The sequence below is a fragment of the Triticum urartu genome, chromosome 2, assembly GCF_003073215.2.
Source record: "Triticum urartu cultivar G1812 chromosome 2, Tu2.1, whole genome shotgun sequence".
NCBI lineage: Eukaryota > Viridiplantae > Streptophyta > Magnoliopsida > Poales > Poaceae > Triticum > Triticum urartu.
The window spans coordinates 620,413,307-620,425,148 of record NC_053023.1 but is presented as its reverse complement, the minus strand read 5'-3'; positions in this window follow the sequence as shown (position 1 = coordinate 620,425,148).

The window sequence follows — 11,842 nt, the reverse complement described above, 5'->3', positions numbered from 1 at the left end:
GTTTTCGCTTGAAGTCTGCCGAGCACATGTCGTGTGCAGACGCTAAGTGGTGGAAACATGTGTGATGAAGTACACCCCTGCAGGGTATAAAACTATTCGAATAGCCGCGTCTGCGGTAAAGGACTACTTGGTTGCCTATACAGTTCATAGACAAGTTAATGGATACTACTGAAAGACTCAAGATAAGTGTGAGTACCGAGGATGGCCCTCTCGTAGGATGACGAGGGAGGATTCCCGGTGGAGTATTGTGTTGGTGAGTAGTGGACTCGTGTGCGAAAACTATTTTACTAGTGGAGTTCCGTAGGATAGCCTAGCCAAGAGTCAAAGCTGGCTTGCTGCAATAACCCCACCACCTTCTTGAGAATGAGCATGTATAGTAGGTTCTGTTGTAAGACTTGTTGAGTACCTTTGTACTCATGTTTGCTTAATTACTGTTTTCAGACGACAACACCGCCCCCTCCGATGGGTTCTACGTAGACCTTGATGTCGACGAGTGACTAGCCACCTAGGTTGTGATCCTGGCCATGGAGGGCCCTATGTAGATAGACAGGCTTCAGAAGCCTTCTTGCTTTCCAGTGTTTGTACTCAGACTATTTACTTCCGCTTGTGCTTGTATGTTTGTATGACTTGAGTGTCGGGTCATGTGACCCCTACCTGTATGAACATGTTATGTATGGCTCTCTGGAGCCTTTAAATAAAGTACTTGAGTTGTAGAGTTTTGTTGTGATGCCATGTTGTATGTACTCATATCGGGCATATTGTGTGTATGATTGAAATGCTTGGTATGAGTGGGATCCGACAATCTAGTTGTTTATCCTTGGCAGCCTTTCTTATGGGGAAATGTAGTCTAGTGTTCCTCGAGCCATAGTAGTCCGCTACAGCCCGGTTCACCGGAGTCCTGCTAGCCCAACACTACTGTTCAGGACACTTGACTGGCCGGCATGTGTTTCACTTTGTTCCTATGTCTGTCCCTTCGGGGAAATGTCACGCGGTGACATCCGGAGTCCTGCCTAGCCTGCTACAGCCCGGGTTCCCCGGAGTCCTGTTAGCCCAGTGCTACAGCCCGGATTCACTCGCTGATGACCGACATGCTCGATGTGATTCATGTATGCCTGTCTCCATAGGTCTGTGCTGCTTTGGGTTCACGACTAGCCATGTCGGCCCGGGTTCTCTGTCATATGGATGCTAGCGACACTATCATATACGTGTGCCAAAAGGCGCAAACGGTCCCGGGCCATGGTAAGGCGACACCCGTGGGATACCGTGCGTGAGGCCGCAATGTGATATGAGGTGTTACCGGCTAGATCGATGTGACTTGGAATCGGGGTCCTGACAGCGTTGGTATCAGAGCCGGACTGCCTGTAGGTTCATTGAGCCAAACTGGTCGATGTCGAGTCTAGAAATGCTTTAGTTATATGTGGGGGAATTGATTGTGGGAGGGAACGTAAGGCTCTTTTACTCCTTTACCTTATGCCCTCTGATCTGAGTCATTTTCTTCTCATTCAACGTGGGTTAAGGACTAGGCTCTCTTCTTCTATCAGGTTCACGTGTTACTAATCCGTAGTAGCTTATAGGATTGTTGTTACAAGCCCCAGTTCAGTTTCTACTACTTTTAGTATGTTGCCAGTTGAATCAGAACCTTGATATGATGTTGTTGAGTGGTATTGCAAACTGTTGTGGATGTCTCAAATCTTTTTCTGAGCATTTACAGTTGTTATGCTGTCCAATTTTCCGTAGAAATTCTAATGTCTTTGCATTGTGGTTGTGCTTTCAGATGGCCAACCATGCTCAAAACCAAGTGGTTCGCCTGACCCGGTGCCTCGACGTGCCCGGTCATACTGCTATGTTAGTCCGGGTAATGATCGAGACGGGTTACCGTTGGTATCCCATACACTGTCGAAGAGCAATTCCGAGACTTTAATCAAAGCCAATATTTCTGCACCGTCAGGATATTTCCTTCTTATCCTGGATCTACCGAGCCCCTTCACTGTTCCTATGGACTCGGGGTTACTGTTGAGATGGCTGTGCAGGATGCTGCCTATTCCATGATGACCATCATGCGAGTCCGGACTGGCCTGCTTCGGAACACCGACTTCCGTTACATGCCAGCTTCACTTCCGGGAGCGCAAGGGTATCTTCAGGCTATCTATGCTGACTCCACTCAGGAGGACTCATTAACTCGTACCACTGCCGAGATGCTCGAAGATAAGGACCGAGAGAATCGGGCCTTGAGGCTGGAGCTTTTCAACACCCGTGCTGATCATTAGGCCACTTTGACTCGGTTTGCACCTGCGGTGCAAGCTGGATGTATGGATAGAAGGGATATGTATCCTGTGAGATCTGCTCTGCCAGACATGGTGGATTGGCGTGATGTGGGAGGCATCACCCCTCCCCGTGGTCCCCGCAGGCCACCGTTTATTGGTCCAAGACCTGATCCTAGTCCCTTTGGTCCACAAGCTCCTCAGGACCGTCTGTTCCCGGATGATCACGTTGAACTTCCAGGCTATGGAGGTGACTTCTATGAGGACTACTACGGAGCTGTCTGAGTTAGTAGTAGTACCACTAGTATTGTAATAGTTGTATCTTCACTGTCCTGCGTGACTTGTGGAATATGACTTTGTGTGTAATCAATTCCGGAGGTGTAGACAAATAATGTATAGGAGCTTGGAATTCCTCCGATGAGATGTAACGTCTTTCATCATAGTTGTACTGTAGCCTGGGCTTGTACTAAACTATGTATGGTGTGTATGACCGTTGGTGTATATATGGCAGTTCTATATTACCATGACATACGGATGAACATCTCTGCATTCCGTGTTATCCATTACATTCTGCACTTCCTTGCTAAGTTTGAGCCATCCTACCTAAACCGTTGTCTTGTTTTCTCCTAGGATGGTCAACACTCGCAGCAACCCTGCTGCCCCGGACCAAGGGGAAGCTAGTGCAGCTAGGGGTGAAAATCTGCCTCACCCGCCTTCTCTGACCGAAGTAATGCTGGAGGCGGAAAGAAACAAGCGTGAGACTTACCGCTTATTGGAGCGGATTGAGCAGCACACTGCACGCCATCCGCAGAATGACTTGGTGTCAATCAATGACTTTAGCAAGCTGTACCCACCAAAGTTTAACCATTCCGTCGAGCCCCTCGACGCGGATGACTGGCTTCGCAGCATCACCCACAAGCTACGTTCTGCCAACGTAGCCGAAGCTGATAACGTTACTTATGCTGCCTACCATCTCGAAGGCCCTGCTAGCCTCTGGTTGGAAAATTTTGAAGCTATGCGCCCGGTCGGCCAAATCACTACTTGGGCTGAATTCAGTGAGGCTTTCCGTGAGCAACACATTCCGGAAGGTCTCATGGATCGCACGAGGGAAGAGTTCTACAATTTCACCCAAGGAAGACTGACTATGGATGCATATAGTCGTGAATTTGGGAATCTGGCACGTTATGCTCCTGAAGAGGTATCTACCGACGCTAAGAAGCAGGCAAGGTTCCGCAAGGGACTTAGCCCTAAGCTTCGCTGTGATATCTCCGTCTGCACGAGTGCACAACCTTTCAGAAGTTGGTCAATAAAGCTATCAGTGCTGAGACAGGCCAGACTGATTATGACGCTTCACGCAAGCACTCCCGTGATTTTGGCTCTTCATCCGGCTCTGGAGCTCAGAAGCGCCGGGTGTGGATCCCAAGCACGGCACTGCCACCCAGGTTCATTCCGAGGCCATCCTTTGAGGCGCCTCATCCCAACCAACAGTTTGTACCACCCAAGCCCTATGGTGGCCCCACTGCTAATGCTGCTCCACGTCCCAGTGTGGTGACGTGTTTCAAGTGTGGAGAGCCAGGTCACTATAGCCGAGAGTGTCCCCAGAACAACAACACCAATCAATCTGGAAAGTCCATTGGCCGTGGTAAGCCAGCGGGAAAGACATTCTACACCAAGCCGGTCACCACTGCACGTGGCCATGTCAACTATGTTTCAGCCGAGGAGGCTCATGAGGATCCTAACGTTGTCCTTGGTACGCTCCTTATTAATTGCCATTCGATATCTGTTCTTTTCGATACTGGAGCATCTCATTCATTCATATCCGAGAACTATGCTCGATTGCATAACACGACATTCTGTGACATGCCCTCTACCATGGAAATTCAAACCCCTGGCTCTAGATGGCAAACTTCTAGAGTAAGCCATGGGAACGAAATTCTTGTCGATAGACTTGTCTTCCTTGCATCCTTAATAGCTCTCAAGTCCTCGGACATAAACATCATTTTGGGTATGGACTGGATGTCAGCTCATTATACTAAGATTGATTGTGCCACTAGAACCGTTCAACTTACTCACCCATCGGGCAAGACAGTCAATGTCTTAACTCGAGTGGGCAAGTGCCAGCTTTACTCCCTAAACGCCAACCCCCTTCCAGACCTTAAGGATGTTCCGGTAGTCCGAGACTTTCCGAATGTCTTTCCAGAAGAACTGCTAGGTGTTCCACCTGACAGGGATGTTGAGTTCGTGATAGACCTTGTTCCAAGAACCGTTCCAATTTCTAGGCGACCCTATAAGATGGCACCCTTAGAACTAGCCGAGCTTAAGAACCAACTCGATGAGTCCTTGAAAAAGGGTTTCATCCGTCCTAGTTCCTCTCCTTGGCCTTGCCCCGTCCTCTTCGTCAAGAAGAAGGATGGAACGGATCGAATGGTTGTAGATTACCGACCTGTCAACCTGGTCACTATCAAGAACAAGTATCCGCTTCCCAGGATCAACGATCTGTATGATCAGCTCGCTGGATCCTCAGTCTTTCCGAGATGGATTTGAGGTTAGGCTACCATCAAATCAAAATTAGAAACGGGGACATTCCCAAAACGGCCTTTGTTACTCGTTATGGCCAATACGAGTACACCATTATGTCCTTCGGTTTAACCAATGCCCCAGCTACCTTCTCTCGGTTAATGAACTCGGTCTTCATGGAGTATTTGGATAAATTGTCATAGTATACCTCGATGACATACTCATCTACTCCAAGAATGAAGAGGAACATGCCGAACATCTAAGGCTGGTATTGATGAAACTTCGAGAGCATCGCCTTTATGCCAAATTCTCCAAGTGTGAATTTTGGTTGCCAGAAGTGACCTATCTAGGCCATGTAATCTCTGGTAAGGGTATTGCTGTCAATCCCGAGCGAGTTCAAGCCGTCCTTGATTGGACTCCACCTGAGACGGTCAAGCAAGTTCGGAGCTTCCTTGGCTTAGCGAGCTATTGCCGCCGCTTCGTCGAGAATTTCTCCAAGGTTGCTAAACCTCTAACTGAACTCCTCAAGAAAGATAAAAAGTTTGAGTGGACTCCACAGTGCGAGTTCATCTTTCAGGAACTGAAAAGACGCCTGACATCTGCTCCCGTACTGGTACCACCAGATTTCTCCAAGGACTTTATTATCTATTGCGATGCCTCGTGACAAGGACTAGGTTGCATACTCATGCAAGATCGTCAGGTAATTGCCTATGCTTCACGGCAATTACACCCACATGAGGAAAATTATCCCACACATGATCTAGAGCTTGCAGCTGTAGTCCATGCACTTAAAACTTGGCGACATTACCTTCCTCGGTAATCGTTGCGAGATCTTCACCGATCACCAAAGTTTGAAATATATCTTCACCCAACCGGATTTGAATCTCAGGCAAAGACGTTGGGTCGAGTTGATCTCGGATTACGACTTAGGAATAACTTACACCCCGGGCAAAGCCAATGTCATGGCTGATGCACTAAGTCGTAAATCCTATTGTAACAACCTGATGTTACAACAAAGTCAACCACTTCTCCATGAGGAATTTTGTAAGCTTAATCTTCACATTGTTCCTCGAGGATTCCTATCCACCCTGGTGGCGAAACCTACCCTTATGGATCAAATCATAGCTGCCTAGAAGCGCGATAAGGGCATATTCTGGATTAAGGAAAACATTGCTAGCGGAGTTGCTAAATGTTTTTCCATGGATGAGCGAGGTGTTGTCTTCTTCGAGAACCGTTTGGTGGTTCCCAAGAAACAACATCTACGCCAGTTGATCCTTAAGGAAGCTCATGAATCCCCTCTCACCATTCATCCCGGTAGTACTAAAATGTACCAAGACCTACGCCAGAGGTTTTGGTGGACTAGGATGAAGAGGGAAATCGCTCAATACATTGCTAATTGTGACGTTTGTCATCGTGTTAAAGCAGAGCATCAACGGCCTACTGGCACCCTTCAACCTTTGGCTATTCCTGAGTGGAAATGGGATAAAATTAGTATGGATTTCATCACTGGGTTTCCCAGGACCAAGAGAGGGAATAATGCCATCTTCGTCGTGATCGACCGTCTTTCCAAAGTAGCCCACTTTCTACCTGTTCGTGAGAGTATCACCGCTAGCCAGCTAGCTGACTTATACATCTCCAGAATAGTGTCTCTTCATGGTGTTCCATTGGAAATTAACTCAGACCACGGGAGTCTCTTCACCTCCAGATTTTGGGAAAGTTTCCAAAATGCTATGGGAACTCGTCTCTCTTTTAGCACCGCCTTCCATCCTCAATCAAGTGGTCAAGTAGAGCGAATCAATCAAATTCTGGAAGATATGCTCTGAGCTTCTGTCATCTCGTTCGGAATGGGTTGGGAGAAATGCCTTCCATTCGCGGAGTTTGCTTATAACAATAGTTATCAAGCTAGCTTGGGTAAGGCTTCTTTCGAAGTTCTCTATGGACGAAAATGTCGAACACCTCTTAACTGGTCAGAAACCGGGGAAAGACAACTCTTTGGCCCGGATATGATTCAGGAAGCAGAAGAACAGGTTCGCGTTATTCGTGAGAAATTGAAAACAGCCCAATCTCGTCAAAAGAGTCAATATGATCGTAAACATAAGCCTATGACTTATGAAGTCGGCGAGAAGGCTTACCTTCGGATTACTCCTTTAAAGGGAACCCATCGTTTCAGTATCAAAGGCAAATTGGCTCCTCGCTACATTGGACCCTTTCACATTCTTGCCAAACGAGGAGAAGTTGCCTACCAATTGGAACTACCTTCGCATCTTTCCAGAGTTCACGATGTCTTCCACGTTTCTCATCTCAGGCGTTGCTTCGCGGATCCCATCCGTGGAGTGGGCCACGAAACGCTTGATCTACAAGATAACCTTTCATATCGAGAATATCCCGTTCGTATCCTTGATCAAGCCGAGCGTACCACTCGATGTCATAATATCAAATTTCTCAAGGTTCAATGGTCACACCATTCCGAGGAAGACGCCACTTGGGAAAGGGAGGATCGTCTTCGACTCGAGTACCCCACCTTCTTTCTGGAGGATCCTAAATCTCGGGACGAGATTCTTTTGAGTGAGGGTGAGTTGTCACACCCTAGCTAGTTCAAGCATTAGAGTGTGCATCATGTTTAAATTCCTTTTAAATTTGAAATGGGGATGACATAACCCCCAGCACCCCCCTGGAACAACTAGGGTTTACTAAAAACTTTTCCAATGAACCTGAAATGCCCTTCTAAAAAGCCCACCCTTTTTGTTTTGGGTTAAAACCTTTGACAAAAATGGTGCTCATTTTTCTAGGACATCAAAGGTCATTGGATTAATCCTTATGGTATTTGCATTTGGGCATTTAAATGCTATAAAATATTTTAAATGCTCAAATAATCATAAACTAAAATGTTTGCTGTTGGGTATATTCTAAGCAGTGGCCATGATTAATTTTATGATTTTTGGTAATGCCCTGGCATTTTTAATAAAGCCCTGAAATTACAGAAATAATAGATAAATAAATAAAACAGAATGGAGAGAAAGAACAGGAACTCACCTGGCACAGCCCACCTAAACCACCAGCCGGCCCACCTGGCGGCCTAGCACTATGCTGGCCCGCGCCAGCCAGCTGCTTCTTCCCCGCCAGGCAGGCAGGGAGGTGACGCCGGCGTGCCCGAGCTCGCCACGGCATCACCTGCTTGCCGCCCGCGCCCTGGACGCCTGGACGCCTCCACGTCGCACCCTGCAACCCCTGGACACACCATTCCCCCCTGTCTCTCTCCCTTCGTCGTTCCCCACCATGGCCGACGCTCCTGTCGCCGCACCGTCGTCGTAGCCGTGCCCTCCGTCGTCCTCGCGCCGTGTCATCGTGTCCACGAGCTCCGTCGTCGTCGATTACATCGAGTGGGTCGAGCCCCGAGCGCTCGCTCGCCCCGGAGATGCTGCACCGAGCTCTCCCTCAACTCCGGCCACCGGAGATCCCTTTTGCCGCCCCCGCCGCATCAGCCCTTCCCTGAGCTCGCAGTTCGCTCCCCTACAACCGCTGTGAGCTCCGCCACCGTTTCCCCCTCTCCCCGCGCTTGTCCGCATCCTCTAACCACCTCTGCCATCGAAGCCGAAGCTAGCCGCCGCCACCGCACGTCGCTGTCGTGGCCACAACCACGTTGGGATGCCACCGAGCACGCCTTCGTCTTCCACGCACTCGCAGGAGCCCGTAGCACCCCCGCACGCCCCTCGCCGTGCCCCCTAGCGACTAGCTCGACCTCACCCGAGCTCCAGCCGCCGCCAAACTCGTCGTCGGTGATGTTTCCGGCCACCCAACTCCACCCACTGCCACCACTCGACACGGCTTCCTCCCCGCATCACGTAGATAGTCTCCACCGCCCTTTTGGTCGCCGGAGTGCAATTCCCGCACTGCTCCGCCGCGTCTGGCCTCGCCGACGGCTAGACGCCGGCGAGTTTGACTCTGTTTGACCCCTGTGTGGGCCCAGGTTGACCCCCCTGAGTCTATGACAGCTGGGGCCGGTCTGCTAATTAGTTTAGGATTAGTTTTAACTAATTTTAATTAGTTTAGTCACTGACATGTGGGCCCAGGCCCCACTGACAGCTGATTAGTGTTAATTTAATTCTGTTAATTAGCTGAGTCACTGACAGACAGGGCCCACCAGTCAGGTTTGACCTGGCCGACCTAGTTGACCCACTGACGTCACACCTATGTCATGCCGACGCATTAATTCAATTACTGAATTTATTCTTTAATAGGAAATTCCATAAAATAGCCAAAACTTCTAAAAATCATAGAAAATCAACCATAGCTCCAATTGTAAAGATTTATATATGAAAAATGATCAGAAAAATTCAATCTATCCATCTGTAATGGTTTCATGCATGACAAAACAAGTTAACATTGCTGTTTAAGCAGAATAAGATAATGCACTAATAAGGCCATGTTAAATGAGCTAACATTTGAATCTTTGATTCAAATGAGTTCATTCCATCCTGTTTTAGCTTGCATTAGGCTAAGACACTTTCATCTTGCCATGTCATAGCATGCATCATATTGTTGCATATTGTCATGTGTTGATCATGTTCGGTGTGTCTTTCGTGGTAGGTTCTGCCTCCGAGGATAACCCCGAGTATCCGTCTGAAGGGTAGTACCCTACTACCACTACAACAGGCAAGCAACCCATTGATCATTCCGATACAAACCCATGTTCTCGCTTATGCTCTTGTTTACTGCATTAAGACAACGCGATTCAAACTGCTGTGTGCTACGGTAGTTGAACCCTTATCCTCTGCATGACCTGTCATTGCCACAGTAACTAGATGAAACCCACTAGCATGTGTAGGAGTTGATTGAGCCATGCATGTCATTCCTACCTTGCTATGCCTGCTATGCTTAGAGTTGTGTCAGGTCCGGTTCATCTGGGTGATGGGCTAGAGTGAAATGATTATGTCGGTAATGTGAGGGATGTGTTGAACATGTTTTGGTAAAGGTATCGATGAGAGGCCATGTAGGAGTACATGGTGGGTTGTTTCATTGAGGCCGTCCATAAGAACTGAGATCTGTATGCGTGATTTAAGATTCAGCTACTACCACACATTGGGCCCTGAAATATGACCCCGCTCGACTTACTGACCCCTCTCGCCCTCTGTCCAGGAGTTGCAACTAGTTTCTGGTGTTTGTAGGTTATGTGTTGGCGGCCGTGCGTAGCGCTGACCCTAGGGGTGGGCTATGATGCGGTAGATACACTGTGGCCGGGTATGCCGGGCGCCTGTTTGGCATCTCGGGACTCTGTACACATCGTTTGGGGCCGTTGAGGACACCCCGGCCGGATTCCTTGCGGATGGAACCTGAATAGGCGACAAACCTAGACTAGAGACTTGTGAGGTTAGTCAGGTCGTGGTCTACACCCACGTCGGTTTTCTCTTGAAGTCTGCTGAGCACATGTCATGTGTAGACGCTAAGTGGTGGAAACATGTGTGATGAAGTACACCCCTGCAGGGTATAAAACTATTCGAATAGCCGCGTCCGCAGTAAAGGACTACTTGGTTGCCTATACAGTTCATAGACAAGTTAATGGATACTACTAAAAGACTCAAGATAAGTGTGAGTACCGAGGATGGCCCTCTCGTAGGATGACGAGGGAGGATCCCCGGTGGAGTATTGTGTTGATGAGTAGTGGAATCGTGTGCGAAAACTATTTTACTAGTGGAGTTTCGTAGGATAGCCTAGCCAAGAGTCAAAGCTGGCTTGCTGCAATAACCCCACCACCTTCTTGAGAATGAGCATGTATAGTTGGTTCTGTTGTAAGACTTGCTGAGTACCTTTGTACTCATGTTTGCTTAATTACTATTTTCAGACGACAACACCGCCCCCTCCGATGGGTTCTACGTAGACCTTGATGTCGACGAGTGACTAGCCACCCAGGTGGTGATCCTGGCCATGGAGGGCCCTATGTAGATAGACAGGCTTCGGAAGCCTTCTTGCTTTCTAGTGTCTGTACTTAGACTATTTACTTCCGCTTGTGCTTGTATGTTTGTATGACTTGAGTGTCGGGTCATGTGACCCCTACCTGTATGAACCTGTTATGTATGGCTCTCTGGAGCCTTTAAATAAAGTACTTGAGTTGTAGAGTTTTGTTGTGATGCCATGTTGTATGTACTCATATCGGGCATATTGTGTGTATGATTGAAATGCTTGGTATGAGTGGGATCCGACAATCTAGTTGTTTATCCTTGGCAGCCTTTCTTGTGGGGAAATGTAGTCTAGTGTTCCTCGAGCCATAGTAGTCCGCTACAGCCCGGTTCACCAGAGTCCTGCTAGCCCAGCACTACTGTTCAGGACACTTGACTGGCCGGCATGTGTTTCACTTCGTTCCTATGTCTGTCCCTTCGGGGAAATGTCACGCGGTGACATCCGGAGTCCTGCCTAGCCTGCTACAGCCCGGGTTCCCCGAAGTCCTGTTAGCCCAGTGCTACAGCCCGGATTCACTCGCTGATGACCGACATGCTCGATGTGATTCATGTATGCCTGTCTCCATAGGTCTGTGCCGCTTTGGGTTCACGACTAGCCATGTCGGCCTGGGTTCTCTGTCATATGGATGCTAGCGACACTATCATATATGTGTGCCAAAAGGCGCAAACGGTCCCGGGCCATGGTATGGCGACACCCATGGGATACCGTGCGTGAGGCCGCAATGTGATATGAGGTGTTACCGGCTAGATCGATGTGACTTGGAATCGGGGTCCTGATACGAAGACCACCTTTGGTCAGGATAACTTGTACTAGATGTTCCCCTTCAAAATGGCCAATTTTTGGCGCCCTACCCGCTCAATTATTCGGGGAGAGGCCCAGGGCCTCTATAAATAGAGCTAGCCACCACAGACTAGAGGCATCTAGAAATCTGGTAGAGCCCTAGCAGAGAGACTAAGTAGAACACATAGCCCCAGCTCAAGAACACCCCTCGCGAGGCTGTTCTTCCTCTGTACTGTTCATCATCAGCCCAAGAGGCAATCCACCACACCACACACTGGAGTAGGGTATTACACCACAACGGTGGCCCGAATCAGTATAAACCCCGTGTC